The sequence below is a fragment of the Dermochelys coriacea genome, chromosome 1, assembly GCF_009764565.3.
Source record: "Dermochelys coriacea isolate rDerCor1 chromosome 1, rDerCor1.pri.v4, whole genome shotgun sequence".
NCBI lineage: Eukaryota > Metazoa > Chordata > Testudines > Dermochelyidae > Dermochelys > Dermochelys coriacea.
This window is the reverse complement of record NC_050068.2, coordinates 129,150,833-129,167,513: the sequence shown is the minus strand read 5'-3', so window position 1 is coordinate 129,167,513 and position 16,681 is coordinate 129,150,833. Positions and strand designations below refer to the sequence as shown.

The 16,681-nt window shown below is 37.5% G+C and overlaps 2 long non-coding RNA genes across 2 annotated transcripts; one reads left to right on the top strand and one right to left on the bottom strand.

Moving 5' to 3' along the window:
• Nucleotides 1–698: 698 nt before the first annotated feature.
• On the bottom strand, nt 699–5,871 carry LOC119846733. The gene is made up of 4 exons (XR_005289965.1): nt 5,784–5,871; nt 4,855–4,985; nt 4,665–4,763; nt 699–2,322 (listed from the first exon to the last, which is right to left on the bottom strand). It is a non-coding gene; the product is annotated as an uncharacterized LOC119846733 (long non-coding RNA).
• Nucleotides 5,872–8,648: 2,777 nt separating this feature from the next.
• Nucleotides 8,649–16,425, top strand: LOC122457685. Its single transcript, XR_006277356.1, has 4 exons — nt 8,649–8,663; nt 11,586–11,595; nt 11,941–11,942; nt 16,268–16,425. It is a non-coding gene; the product is annotated as an uncharacterized LOC122457685 (long non-coding RNA).
• Nucleotides 16,426–16,681: the final 256 nt, after the last annotated feature.

Here is a 16,681-nt window from a genome sequence, read left to right as displayed (position 1 = left end):
GGACTGTCTGTAACTCCATGGTTATACTGTTACAGTGCTTGAGAAGTTCACATTTGTTACTGTGTTGGTGAAATCTGAGTACACAATTCACACCAGTTTGGGATTTGTGCCCTGCCTCTTCACAATCTGCCCTGAGATTGGTCCTCATGCTCCAGAACCACCCCAGACATCTTGGCAGGCCTCTTTGCAGCTAAGCATGGCATGGCAACTCTCTCTCTCTCTCAGGGCAGCAGCTGCTTCCTCTCATGCCTTGGCCCTCCAGCCAGGTCAGTTCTAAGTCTCTCTCCTTCGAGGTAATCCATAAACATAACACAAGGAATCAACATGCATAAACTGTGTTAGTGTGTGAGAGAGGGAAATACCTCCCTCTCAGGGTCTATTGGAGGCAGGACCTCCCTTCACTCAGAGAGGGACCTTCAGTCAGTTGCTGATGGGAGAGATCCTGCCTTTCCTCAAGAGTTGCAAGATAAAAGGTCTTTTCTCTTTCCTGACCTGCCCAGAAGAGGGCTGCTCCACTCCCTTTCAACTCCCCCTCCAGGCTGTGAATCTCTTGCAGGTGTGGCAGGGGGGAGGGTCTGGCTGACCCTATAGCAGCTCCTTAACCCCTTGTTGCCCAGTGCAGGGTTTGTATATCCTATCAATTGACCCCAATATGCCTTTGCTCATTCCTTCCCCACCCTGCAGGGAGCATTATCTTACCATATAGGATTGGTTTTCAAATACAATGTATTCTGACCATTAAGGTGCTCTTCTATATTGATTGTTTTGGTGCAGCAATATGTCTTGATTCCCTACCAAACCTAAAAAGTGCCATTGTAACAGCTGTATTTTATCAATATTTTTTAACAGAAATTCAAATTCATGTCCTTCATGAACAATGTTATGAGCAGTTTTTTTGTTTGTTCTGCTTAATTTCTGGAATGCAATATGCCAGCATGTTGCAGATAATTACAAAACATGATTAAGAGTATTCTCTATTTTCTCTTAGAAACTGCTTCAGATTATTACAGAGTACAAATGAACAATGCCATGGAGAAGCTGAAAAGTATTTTAAATCCTTCATTCCGAAGCACTGAAATGACTGTGAAACCCTCTGATGGATATAAACAAATCTTTAGTCGGTATCATACTTCACAAAAATAAATTGTTAGAGGTTTTTTGATATTTACATTTCAAGGTCAGAATTCCTGATAATGAAGGACAAATCTCTTAAATCATGAATGCATGTAAAATTTAGATTGCAAACCTAAGGGTAAATTTTCAGCATAGTGCACAGAAAATTAAGCATGCAATTCCCATACACAATAATGAGAATTCTTGTCTCATTCCCTGCATACTGCATTATAACTTTACCCCACAAATTTTCTCTACTGACAACTGGACTTTTATTTTTTAATGTATGGTAAAAAGTCAGTTATCTTTATTTCATTTCATGAATAGACAGTTGCACTTTCTATGTTCTTTTCTTCTGCTAGCTTTATAAATTTAATGAAAGCTTAAAGAAATATTACAAATGCAGTATCATGTATGTATCAACACTAAACTTGAAGGATAGGCATACTTAAGTGTCATCTTTCATTATTACAAAAAAGTCAGACCTTACATAAAATTTAGATAATTTGTTCCACTTTCTACACTAAGTTGCACAAATTTAAACATGACACATTACCAGTGATGTGCTGCCAGTAGTTAAACAGGCAGCTCCCAATCCCCAGATTCTTTTTAGCCTTTGAAAAAACTCCATGTTCCAGGTAAAATTCACCTTCAAAAACTTTTGTTGTGGAATTTTATCCCGTGGACCCTCCAGAAAATACGACACATGAAAAGAAAAAATGTAAGTCATCAATTCGGTAATATTAAATCTTCCACAAGTCAGGCATAATGTTTACAATTGAAAGTGAGATCTTTGTATGAAGTAATGACTTTCTTAGCTGCCTGCAAAATTTCATTTGACAACTGCACACAAATTCACCCACTGCTCCTTCTTATTTTTATGACCATAATGGAGTTGTGCATCTTTCCAAAATATTAATTGACTGGTGGAGTGAAGTCTTTAAATTCTGAACTATGTTAATTAAATATCCTGCCCTCCTGCTCTAGTGTGTGCTGCTAATATGCAGTGCAGTAACCCTAGTTGCCATGTAGTCTGCCAATAATGGCAGTGACCCAGGAAAAGAGGCTTCCTTCATATATTTATGTAACATACATCTACATGGAGGTTCATGAACTGACTTTCCTTGTATTGTACAGAAGCACAATAACCCATAACTTTTCCTTTGTAGAATGGATGAGAATTCTTCTTTGACTTTATGAATTGCATTTCTAAAAAACAAAAACAATAATAGAACAATGTTGTGCTATCTAGGGCTACCAAATGACATTAACTACTCCAAATGACATTAATGATATTTTTACTTAGGCCCAATCCTGCTGTGACAGGATTGGGCCTATAATTTATGATTTTGAAAACAGACAGATATGGGGTTTGAGCCTATACCTACTGAAGTCAATAGCAACACTCTCTCTAACTCTGATAGGATAAAACTCAATCTCCTGTTTGGAACAAGTGTTGCCCGTATACACATGCCTGGCTCGCACTGATTTAAGGAGGAATCTTAGTGATGCATCTAAAAATCAAAATTTGTCCCATGTTACCAGGAATTTATAGCTTATTTCAAAAACTGAATGAGACTTAACTGTCTGATGTTAGAGCTATTTTTATTTTCCCTGGCCTGGGAGTAAGCACAGAAAACTCCTGAGATTGTACTGAAACACTGCAATATGTTTTTAAAAAATGCATAATGTTTAATATATATTGATTGAAAACCTTTAGTGAAAATCATATATAATGGATACTACAATATGTGAATTAGGACACAAGATACTTACTGACAGGTTTCAGAGTAGCAGCCATGTTAGTCTGTATTCGCAAAAAGAAAAGGAGTACTTGTGGCACCTTAGAGACTAACTAATTTATTTGAGCATAAGCTTTTGTGAGCTACAGCTCACTTCATCGGATGCATTTGGTGGAAAATACAGATACTTACTGGAATCTTTGCAAAATGTACATCACTAAACATATACTTCAAGTATAATGGTTAGATATGTCAGAGGTCCAGATAAGTAGAACACTTGCTCTCATCCTTCCATATTGGAGGAGCAATTAAGCTACATATTATAACACAACCTGTAGCCATCTCCTTCCTTATGGGACACCTCTTCCCAGAGGGTAAGCCCATGAGTGATACTTCATGCTATACACTTCTTCCAGGATATAATTTGACACCATTTCCCCACCTTCCATTCTACAAAAAACTTTGAGCAGAGTTTCTATCTATATGGCCCCAATTCTTCCCCCTCCCTTTATATTTTTTTTGCTGACCGTGGTTCAGCATATATGTCACCATCACACCATTACAATACTAGTGACATGTGTTGTATTTAAGTGAGTTGGATTGAACACTAGAGAAAAGAGAATGAAAAGGGTTTGTCATAAGAGATTTTTTTGGGGGGTGCTCTAATTAATGGAAAGTGTGATATGGTAATAAGAGGTTCAGGTTTCTTTTAAATGTTTTATTTTTGGGGAAAGGTTTCAGGTAGAATAGGATACGTCCTGGAAATTTTATTTCTCATTTTTCTGAGGCTCTATTCTTGGTGGAAGGGAGGACAGGAGGTAGAGTAGAGTGCAGCTTCCTACCCAAGTGGGGTGAGAAATCTGAGTTAATTACTGCATGATGGGAGGGGTGTCCCTTACTTTGGATCATAGATTTTAATGGGGAGGGGTTGGCCTATAATTCTAGTTTACTTGAGCTACTGTACTTTATTTTGCCACTGCTCATAGATTAATGTTTCTTGGTGTTCATATGCCAGAGTAGTTCATTGCAGCTTGTATGACTATCATCCAATATTCACAATACTCTGTCTGCTGTATGAAGAATGATAATTACATATGTTTAATTATTCAATCAAAATCCAGTTTAAAAATGCACAACAACACAACAACAACAAAATCACCCTTTGTTGATAGATCTCAATAGTTGAAATCTGTGATGAATTGTTGAATCACCTGGCCACAGAATTCAATTTAGAGAATCTTTTCATTTTAATAGAGAGTAAAATAAATTAGGTTTGTTCAGTTAGTAAATTACCCTTATGTGAAATATTTACATTTTTTACCACAAAATGCTATCTCTCTGGAATGCTTTCACAGTATTGTCACATTAGATTCTATGTCCCAGTGGTATATATATTACTATATGGTTAATTTAAATAAACTTTCCAAGAGGTATAGAAAACAGATAATTTATAGTGTAATTTTTGAACAAATTGTCTACGTATGCAACGTTTGAAGGAACCAAAACAAAAAGGGTAACAAAAATAGAGTTAACACTTATTTATACAAAGGGATAACAAATTAAAGTTATGTTTAGAGCTGTTCAAAATACTACTAAATAATTTTTAAACCATGATGCTGCAAGGACTCATGCATGTGCTTAAATTAATGCACATTGAATAGTCCCACTGAAACCAATGGACTAATTGCAGTGTTTAAAGTTAAAGCATATACCTAAATCTTTTGCAGGATGAAGGCCTCAGAAAGCAACGTGATATGTATATAATTATGTCACATAAAGAAAAGCTGAAAAGATAAAAATAAAAAGTACCTGATCTGTCAAAGTTTGATATATTTATTCTCTTGAGGAAAGGTGACTACCATCACAGTTGGATTTCCACTTTCCTGACATGACTCCCATGCTATGAAACTTAAAAAAAATATATATATTTTTTAAATGCTGCTATTTTTCTTGTATTGGTGACTACTTAAATGCTAGAGAACAGATTTTATCTACCTACATTTTTTTTTAAAATTAGCAAGCAATTCTTCAGAGATAGCACTGACAGCTTCAGCTTATTTCCAGGCACCAAAGGGATACACCAGGCCCCCCAGATTGGTTATCGCAGGCTCCAGTTAACAGTCTGACTTTCTTAGTGATGAGAACATAAATGAGTGAGAAAAACTTGCTAAGAATAATCACAGAACACATTGCTGTCCCCTGTATTTAATAAGCAACTTTGAACATAGGCTAGATAAAAAAATCAATTTTTAATATAAAGTTAGTTTTTCTTTCAAAAAAATCAACTGGTTTAAAATTAAATTTGAATTAGGCCTTGACAGAGACTGTCAGAAAACCTATCATACTCTATTAACATGATTTACATGAACAAAAGATGATTATGCCAAATCATTGAGCCCTCTTCAAACTCTATTGAGTTAAAATTAGGATTTTTTTATAAAATAAGGGGGAAACCATCTTTATCTGTTGAATTCAGTTTTTCTAATTATTATATATATTGTGGCAGAGCTCCATCCTTGTCCCCATGGGTCCTGCGCTTTTAGGCAGTTTATGCTAGCCTCAGAGACTCACTGTGATCCTCCATGTAGCCCTTCTCTCTCTAGGGCCAGGGTTACAGTCTACTGAACCCTTTTCATCATAAGCCAGCAAGGAGGTTGGTGAGAGAACTCCCACAGTCTCTGTTGTCCCTATGGGCTTATTTCTGAACATTTTAGCCTCCTGTCACAACAAGGGCCTGTCTTCCCCTCTCAGGAGGTGTTTCTGTAATGGCAGGTGGGGGGGAACCCAGGCCCACCCTCTACTCCGGGTTCAGGCCCAGGGACCCTAATAGTAGCAGCTGTTGGCAGCTGACCTTTCACTGCCAGAGTTGCTACATTTCCCTGGGCCACTTCCCCACAGCTCTCCCGCTTTTCTCTTCTTCACCCTTACCTTAGGGCTCCCTTACTGATGGCTTGAGGCTGTCTTCATTAACCAGCCCTTCAGGCGCACTTCCTCTCCTCTGGCTCCTTGGCTCTCCTCTGCCTGACTGGAGTGAGCCCTTTTATAGTATCAGAGGGCTTAATTAGAGTCAGGTGGTCACATTAGCTTAATGGCCTCACCTGACTCTTTGCAGGTAAATTGGAGTTAGGTGTTCTCATTAGCCTGGAGCAGCCCCTGCTCTGGTTAGTCAGGGAACGGAAAACTGTTAATCCAGTGGCCAGTATATCTGCCTTCTTCTACTCTGCTGTACCCAACTGGCCTGGGTCTATCACATATACATATGTATATTTACACACACACACACACACACACTTTATGCAAGACATTAAATATATTTGGTCTTGAAAATGGAATGAACAGTAGTATTCACTTTTTTTCAAATGTCAGTATTTAAAATTTTTGTTGTGCAGAAAAGCTTTTGCCTTAATTACTTTTGGTTTCAGTTTAGTAACAGTAGTTTTATTTTCACTTTTGAAGTCTAAGTCATTTAGCATTCTTCAGAATGTAACTTTTAGTGTCTATTTCAACTAATATGAAATTGAGGAAAAATCTGGTAGTTTTATTTAGCAAATACAAACAAAGTTAAAATGTTATTTTTGAGGTTTTTCTAAATTGAATTCCAATTTGTGTCCCAATGCGACTTGACACATAATGTGAATAAAATTTAGGTGTTAATTTGTAAATAGAAACATGGAAATGTAGGACTGGAGGGGACCTCCGGAGGTCATTTAGTCCAGTCCCCTTCACAGAGGCAGGACAGAGTACACATAGACCATCCTTCACAGGTGATTGACTAATCTGTTCTTCAAGACCTGCAAAGTCAGGTAGCCTATAATCTCCCTTGTAAGCCTATTCCAAAATTCAACTATCCTCAGAATTAGACATTTTTTCCTAATATCTAACTTAAATCTCCATTGCTGCAGATTAAGCCAATTACTCCCTGTCCTACCTTCAATGGACATTGAGAAAAATTGATCACCATCTTCTTTATATTAGCTTTGAACATATTTAAAAACTGTTATCAGGTCCCCCTCTGTCTTCTTTTCTTGAGACTAAATATGCACAGTTTTAAGAAAATGATCATTCATCATATTCTATCAAAATGGAAAAATGTATAAATGAATTATCTGAATGAATGTATGTTAAATAATAAATGTATACATTTATAGTATATTCTTGTGCTTAGCAAAGTGTCAATCAAGTATATAGGCTATATTTCATTGCAAATGAGCGTTAAAACATACTTTAATGCTTATATCAACCAATGAGAAGGAACCCCTCTTGGGAAACAAATTGAAAAGAAAAATGGAAAACATAATTAAAGTGATTATTTAAATCAAGGTTTTCTGATTCCTGATTTAAATCCAGATTGAAAGTGGTGATTTAAATCAATACACCTTGTTTAAACATATTAAAAATACCGTTAGACGGAAGTGTTAATGGCAATAACTAGCTCCTTTGCAATTACATTATTGTTGGATCAGATCCTTACCCAGGTTTCACTGAATTCTTTGTGACTTTGGTGGAGGCTTTACCAGAATAAGGACTAAGGCCCGGTCCTTCAAGTGATCCATGGCTGGATTCAATTGACCATTGGGGCATATGGGCAGGACAGTTTACAAGACCAAGGCTTAAGTAAGGATTTCAGGGTTTGGTCCACTGTTTTTAAACACTGTAAAGATATAACAATATGGGAGAAAAATGTAAACCCAGAGATGGGTAGAGAATACATTATATGTGATAAATTATTTATACATGAAAACAATGTATTAGATAAGGCACATTGTAGTCCCTGGGTAAAATTTTCAAAAGTGCCTATGTTTCATTTTTCAAAAGTGATTCTGACACTAGAACCTAAGTTCCATTTATTTTCTCATTGGAGTCTGGTTTTGAAGCTTTTCTGTTGCAAAATTGCCATCCTTAAATCTTTTACTGGGTGGCCACAGAGGTTGAAGTGTTCTCCTACTGGTTTTTGAATGTTATGATTCCTGATGTCAGATTTGTGTCCATTTATTCTTTTGCATAGACACTGTTCGGTTTGGCCAATGTACGTGGCAGGGGGCATTGCTGGCACATGATGGCATACATCACATTGGTAGATGTGCAGGTGAATAAGCCCCTGATGGCATAGTTAATGTGATTTAGATGGTGTCTTATGATGGTGTCACTTGAAGAAATATGTGGACAGAGTTGGCATCGGACTTTGTTGCAAGGATAGGTTCCTGCATTAGTGTTTTTGTTGTGTGGTCGCTGGTGAGTATTTGCTTCAGGTTGAGGGGCTGTCTGCAAGAGAGGACTGGTCTTTCTCCCAAGATCTGTGAGAATGAGGGATCATTTTTCAGGATAGGTTGTAAATCTGTGATGATGCGCTGGAGAGGTTTTAGTTGCGGGCTGAAGGTGATGGCTAGTGGCGTTCTGTTATTTTCTTTGTTGGGCCTTTCCTGTAGTAGGTGACTTCTGGGTACTCTTCTGGCTCTGTCAATCTGTTTTTTTCACTTCAGCAGGTGGGTATTGTAGTTTTAACAATGCTTAGTAGAGATCAAAAGCTTCAAAAACAGACTCCAAGGAGAAACTGCTGAGCTTGAATTAATATGCAAACTAGATACCATTAACTTGGGTTTGAATAGAGACTGGAAGTGGCTGGTTCATTATACATATTGAATCTATTTCCTTAAGTTAAGTATCCTCACACCTTTTTGTCAACTCTAAATGGGCCATCTTCATTATCACTACAAAAGTTTTTTTCTTCTGCTGATAATAGCTCATCTTAACTAATTAGCCTCTCACAGTTTGTATGGCAACTTCCAACTTATCTGTATGTATATGTGTGTGTATATATATATCTATATCTATCTATCTATCTATATATATCTTCTTACTATATGTTCCATTCTATGCATCCAATGAAGTGAGCTGTAGCTCACGAAAGCTTATGCTCTAATAAATTTGTTGGTCTCTCTAAGGTGCCACAAGTCCTCCTGTTCTTTTTTGTGAATACAGACTAACAGGGCTGCTACTCTGAAACTTATCCAAATTAGGCACAGCAGGTATTTGAACAATTCACCTACCGCCCAGGTGAGTGCCCTAATCTTTGGGCTACGGGATATAATGCGGGGGTCGGGGGTGGTTTTTTTCTGGTTTTTCATGATGAAGGGCTGATCTGGCTTGTGTGCCTAACTCCAGGAGAGGATTCATGGCTCTCTTGGCATTTCCTACTGACTAGCTTAGGTGGCTCCATGCTGAGCTTCCTGGCTTCTGAGCATAACTTTCAATAGGTAGGTATACACTTACAGTGGTGTGCAGAGTACAGACATTACTGGACCAGCTAGCAAGTGTAGAAATAGCAATGCAGACGATGAGGCATGGCATAGGTAAGTAGATTACACTATGCACCTGCACCCTTGCTGTATATACTTACCCAGGCTCTTTACATGTCCAAGGAGTGCCTTCCACATCTACACTGGTATTTTTAGCAGTGTAGTGTCCCACTGCCTCCCTGTTGCCAGAGGCTTTCACTGCAGTGTGTAGCTATGTGTGTAATGCCCATACTCTACATGCCACCCTAAGTGTAGATACTGCCTTGCATGTATTACATAGAAAGCCTGGGTGCCTAACTCAGTGCTAAGGATTCCACTAGACAGCAGGAATTAAGTCCCTCTGTGGATTGATACCCCCCCCAAGTACCTAAATCATTTTGAAAAATGGGACTTAGTATGTTTGAAATTTCTACCACCTTACTCTACAGCCCTTCTAACTAATGGATCAGTAGTTACAACAAAAATATAATTTCCTGGCTTGTTTATGTTTAAAGTGAAGGGGAAAGACTATAGGGATCACCTTCTGAGAAAAAATGTTAGGATAAAAATAATAATAGCTAGCACTTTGCAGCTTCAAAATGGGGTATAGATATCAACTACCATCTGCTGAAATTATCAGGTGCAACATGTTCTCAATATTCCTGAAAATCAAGCTCTGCATGTGCAAAATTAGACTGCTAGAAGCTAACGCACCCAAATAAGTTGACACTTTAAAAAATGTAGGTTTCAGGCCTCAAGTCTGCAAAGAGAAATATGCAAACAGATTCCTGTGCCTATGTGGAGCCTCACTGACTTCACCCATGAGACAGCCTTGTGGTTTTCTTTGCAGGATTGGGACCTAAGTAGCTTTCCATGGCACATAACAAATCTGTGACAGAGTTTGAACCAGAACACATGGGTTCCTGATTCTGTCTCATGCTCAAGTCAATAGATCTTTTGACCTTACTAATATTTCTTCTAATGTACATACGCATATCTGCAGAAAAATTAAATGGTTGCTATGCCATCGGTTGTCTAAAATTTAAATGAGCACATATATAAGTAAGCAGCATGTGGAGACCTTTGTATAGTATTAAGAAGTATTAATAAAACCCAATAATAATATCTAAATGTGTAATGCTTTTTTTTTTTAAAGAATGACATTTAAATGTAACAATAGCTGGATAAAAATGACTTAGAATAGGTCTCATTCTGGATGAAGTTAAACAGACTTTGAAAGACTCAAAATAGAATAGCTAAGTCTTGCAGACTTTCATTCCCAGTACTCTGGAAGAACAACTAATAAGGCAGTGTGATTAGGATGTCTTAGAAGCTATGATTATGTTAAAATTTCTAATATATACAAACATGTTTCAAAAGAATTTCAAGGTTCAATTCTGGATGTGATTTACTTATAGACCCTGACATCTGATGCTTGCACTAGAGACTGCATTCATGCAAGCCAGGCATGCTATAAAATTATATGTTTGAAAATCAGGAACAATAAAATAATGTTGGAAATGAACAGGACTTCCAAACATATCATCAGTTCTTTAAACTCTATGTAAAATTTCCAAAATAAGTAAAAGTAAAATAGGTAAGCTAAACTTAGATCTAACTTTGGGTTTATGTTCAAAATCTTTGTCAGTTTTCAGAGATTTTCTTCCAAACCAAATGAGCTTTGAGCTGAATGATGCAATCTCATTGATATTTGTGTGGTTTTCCTTTGTATTTGTTTATTATGTGAGAACAGAAAAAGGAAGGATTATCACCAAGTGGTAACACTCCTACCATTTATGTCTATGGTAGCTGTGATGATGGACAGAGCAGCTGTGCAGCATCTCAGGCAAATAGAGAGAGATTCATTTGATCACTGCACCAACCCTGACTTCTGGTAAATCTTGTTGGTCATAGAGCCTTGATCTTATTTTACTTATCTGGATCCTTTCAAATAGAGTGTGCATTGTAACCAAACAAAGAAATATACTGACTGGGTTAAATTTCACAAATGTTTGTATTAATGTATTTATTAATATTATATTTTAAAAACAGAGTCTAAAATTGATTACATGTCCTCTTTGTTTATTAGTGAAAATTCTTACAGTATCCAATACTGAAAATCTTATGAGAAAATCTGCAGGGGTCAATAGGATATCTTGTGGCTCATTGTGAGTTAGGGTATCAGATTGGCATTTATTGCTTGTCCCCTGTATGTGAGAATGCAGCAACCAGAAAGAGAAAAAGAAAGATATCCCAAATTAATCTTAAATTTAGAGAGGTACTGTAAAACATGGGTTAAGGAGAGCACTGCAGGGGTAAATATGTATTCAGAAAATACTCTGAAACATATTCAAACTCACATTGTTTTAAAACAACATCAGGGAAACAATAATTGTATTCATTCTAGTAGTACATTCACATAAAATGTCACCTTCAAATCCATTCTGAAACTCAGATTTATTATCGTCAACATGATGAACAAGCATCTGATATCCTATGTTTATCTAGAACCTAAGGCCTAGGCTACAACTAAAACTTTGATCATCCTAGCTATGTTGCCCACTTGTGTTAAAAAATCAGACATAGTTAAGCTGACTGAAGCCCAGGTACAGACACTACTATGTTGACAGAAGAATTATTTTGTTGACCACTCCTTCTCAAAGGGGTGGATTTGTTACAACAATGGGAAAACTCCCTTCTGTTGCAAGGGTCTACAATACAGTGGCACAGCTGCAGCTTTGCTGCTGGAGCACTAATAATGTAAACATACCATAAGTTCTGACAGATGAAATGGGAGAAGCCAACAAAAGAAGTGTAACATAAGAGGCAGGGCGTGGGGCATGGTTTTTTTTGGCTTTTCCAGTACACCCATTTGTCATGAATTTCAATTGAACCTTTTCAAATGAAGTCAGTTCACTAGGAAGGTACACAAATAAAAGTAGCATTTATTCTGCTACACTGATTTCTATCGAGCCGACAACTATCACATGGTTCATTCCAGATTTGCACTTTATACAAATAGTAAATTCAGTTAAGTGAATTGGCTAAATATTATGGTAGCAACAGATAAAGGTATAAGGACCTGACTTTTACTCAATCATATTGGCTTAAATCTAGAGTAACTCCAGTGAAATCAAAGTTATACAGATGTGAAAAAAAAATTGTGAATGCAGAATCGGACATTATATAATATTGAACCAGATTTAGGATCTGAGGTCTTCTGAAAATCTCTTCCCAATTGTAAGTACTGAGCACTCTTGAAAATCTGACTCATTTTCAATAAACTTAAATGGTGTGATTCATATGTAAATTAACAAACGTTTAAAAGCTGGTGGCTCACATTCTTCTTTCACTTACATTAGATACATTTCTACAGATTTTACTAGGTATTTCACCCTGTATAATTAACAGCAGAGTTTGTCTCTCTCTCTCTATATTTTTAAATTCCATCTCCTCAAATATTTGAACAAATCAATTCTGAATGAAATAAGCAACGCAGACTTCTAAGGTAAATGAACTATACAGCCTCTTTCTCTTGGGATTGATATTGTCATGCTCGTGTTCAGGAGCTTTAGTACTGATGCAGAACACACTGAAATCCTTTTGGATAGTAAAAGCAAAAGTTCAATTTCAAAAGAAAATGAGAGAACGCTATCAAGTGTTTTAAACCATGCAGGATTTAAATCAAAAAGATCAGATAATGTAAGATGGTGACAACTGGCTCTCTCCTTTGAATTTTCAATAGCAATTGACAAAAGTGGTTCAGTTCTCTACTCAGTCTAATTATACACAGTTTCCCTCCCAAGATTAGGAGTGCTTGTGGCACTTTAGAGACTAACAAATTTATTTGAGCATAAACTTTCATGAGCTACAGCTCACTTCATCAGATGCATTCAGTGGTGCATTCAGTGTATTTTCCACTGAATCCATCTGATGAAGTGAGCTGTAGCTCACAAAAGCTTATGCTCAAATAAATTTGTTAGTCTCTAAGGTGCCACAAGTCCTCCTTTTTTTTTTTTTTTTTTGCAGATACAGACTAACACGGCTGCCACTCTGAAAATCCCCAAGATTAAAATACATAGAGCCTGAGACTACTCACTGCCTGTTTCCCTCCCTCAATTATGCACATTTTATCTAACCTACAGCTTGATCCTACTGTCCTTAACTCCCATTATTTTAGGGTCTGATCTTGTTCTATTGTACCCAACTGCAAAATATCCCATTGGCATCGATGGAAACGGAATCAGGCCCCTGAAAAACTGAAGTAGGGATTGCTTTATATCTTGCAGGACTGGACTGTTAAGTTGTAAGATTCTTTGCATGGGACTTGTGAGCCAAACTCAGAGTGAACATAATATAAATTTAATTCAATCTAAAGTGATGTAACTTGCGCATTAAGGAACAGGTGTACACGTTAAACCAGTTTAGATTCCCTTTACACTGCTTTATACTCATACTCAATAATGTAATGCTGTTTCTAAGTTTCTAATGCCCAACGCCTTCCATGCACACTCATTCTTAATTTAGACCATTGTATCTAATAAAGTCCAAATTAGGTAATTCCTATTTTGGGATGCCTGCAGAAAGCAGTGTAGCATACAGAACAACTAACAGAAGATGGTATGAATGTGTAAAGACCATCCCTTGTTTTACTGTACGCATTCTTCCAGCTCATCAGCATCTAAGTTATGCTATCTTAGATTCCTTTGTCATCACTTTACAGATTGGTAAATGGGCATAAATAGGTAAAATGGAATCAGAGTATAAGGGAATCTAACACTGTGTAGAGAAGTCTAGGGGGATGTAAGGCAGTCTAATGTAAATATTTTTGAATGTGGTTGGCTATTTTTTGTTTGCTTGCAAATTGTAATGCACTGTATAACTACTGTGATGTGTTGTAGGGGCTGTGTGCTGAACCAAGCGGTTTCTAGCCTGCTATTCTTTCATCCCCAATGCCTTTAGGATCCCTTGACAAGGCGGCAGAGCTAACTCACTTTGAACAGGGGTTTAAAAAGCCAGCTCCTAAGCAACCAGAGGAGCCAGTGAACAGAGGAGTTTAGAAAGGGAGTGTGAGAGGCAGATACACCAATAAACATGTTCTAAACTTAAGCCAATATTCCACACACTCCAAATTAACAAATGAAAAAACAACAAGAACAACAATAAAAGCAAAGCAACACAAAACAAAATATGCAAGGAATTAAAATAATGGAGGCAGTAGTCCAGCAGCACAGTGGTAGCTATCCAGTTTATTGCACTGAATGCAGCGTGTACACTACCTGCCTCATGGGCAGATAATATATGTGTTCATATGGTGCAAGCAGCAGAGAATGAGTATGGGCTCTTTGAGGTCAGAGAGGCTGAACTGGAAGAGCTCAGGGAGACAGATGTACATAGATGAGACTTTCAGGGACTCAGTAGAATGACCCCATTCCAAGTCTGACAGTTCTGTGTTGTTGAGGAGGATGAAAGTCTTGAGGAAGGAGAACATGAGGCTGGAGCAGAGAGAAATAATCTCTATTTGGGACTCTTCCTCTAGATGATGTCATGTTGTCCTCTCACACTGAGGATATCCCTCTGGGGAAGGGAAACACATTTGCTAGGAAGAGCCAAGTAAAAGTAATTGGGGATTCAATTGTGAGAAATATGTAGATAATTGGTCTTGTGATAACTGAGAGAATCTCATTGTAAGTTGTCTTTCAGAGGGTAAAAGTTGGGGATCTCACAAGACAGATTTATGTGCAGGGCTGGGGTGGAGGCAGTGGTCATGTGACATAGGCAAAGATAGGAGAGAAGTCCTGGGGGCCAAATTTAGGCTGCTAGGTAAGAAATTGAAGTCCAAGATCTCCATGGTAGCGTTTGCTGAAATACTTCCAGTTCCACACACAGGGCCAGTTGGACAGGCAGAATTGCAGGGTTTCAATGTGTGGATGAGATAATGTAGGGAAAAAAGTTTTAGGTTTTTTAGGAACTGGGGGATTCTTGGAAAAGGAGAAGCCTGAACAGGAAGTAGGGTTTCCACCTAAGCCAAAACAGAATCAGATTGCTGGCATGTAAAATTAAAAGGGTGGTAGAGGATTTTTTAAATTAAGGGGTGGGGAAAAGTCAATAGGTGTGTTCGGCCAGAGACATCACTTAGGGATTAATTTATTAAAATGGGACTTCTATATCCTAATAAAGAGGATAGAAAAGATGTTGGTAAAGTACAGGTCGGAGCTAGGGAGGAACAGTCAAATGTAAAGGGTCCCATTTAAGTATAACACATGAAAGCAAACAGCTCAAAATTAACAAAATGTACAAGTGCTTGTATATAAATGCTAGATGTCTAAATACTAATATGGATGAACTTGAATGAGGATATTGGTATAACTGGCCTTGCAGGAACTTCGTGGGATAAGGATAATTAATGGGACACATTAATATCAGGGTACAAAACATATAGGAATAACAGAGTAGGTCACACTAGTGGAGGAATGATACTATATGTGAAAGAAAGCACAGAGTCAAATAAGGTAAAAATCTTAAATGAATCAAACTGTACCATAGAATCTGTATGGCGAGAAATTCCGTGCTTGACCAATAAGAATGTAGCAGAAATATATACTACAGACTACCTGACCAGGATGGTTATAGTGATTGTGAAATGCTCAGGGAGATTAGAGAGACTACAAAGGCAGAAAACACAATAATAATGGGCAATTTCAACTGTCCTCATACTGAATGGGTATGTGTCACCTTAGGAAAGCATAAAGTTTCTTTACACCATAAATGGCTGCTTCCTGGAGCAGCTTGTCCTGGAACCTGCAATGTGAGAGGCAATTCTTGATTTAGTCTTAAGTAGAGCACAGGACCTGGTCAAGGAGGTAAATATAACTCAACTGCTCAGTAACAGAGACCATAATGCAATTAAATTTAACATCCTTGTGAGGAATGGGGGGACATGTCAGACAAATCCACCACAATAGCATTTAATTTGAAATTTAAAGGAACAGCCTCAAGGGTGAAACGACTGCAAACTGCATGGTGACTATTTAAAAACACCACAATAAAGCTCAAACTAAATGTACACCCCAAAATTTAAAAACATCAGTAAGAGGATCAAAAATGCCACCATGGCTAAACAGAATTGTAAAACAGGTGGTTAAAGGCAAAGAGGCATCCTTTAAAAATTGGAAATAAAATCCTAGTAAGGAAAATAGAAGGGAACATAACCTCTGGCAAGTCAAGTGTAACAGTATAATAAAGAAAGCCAAAAAAGAATTTGAAGAACAACTAGGTAAAGACACAAAAACTCACAGCAATTATTTTTCAAGTACAGCAGAACCAGGGAGCTAGCCAGACACCCAGTGGGGCCACTGAACGATCAAAATGCTAAAGGAGCACTCAAGGAAGATGAGGCAATTATGGAGAAGTTAAATGAATTCTTTCCTTCAGTCTTCACTGCAGAGGATGTGAGGGAAATTTTCAAACCTGAGCCATTCTTTTTAAGTGATAAATTTAGGAACTCTCCCAGACTGAAGTGACAGTAGAGGAGGTTTGGGAACAAACTGA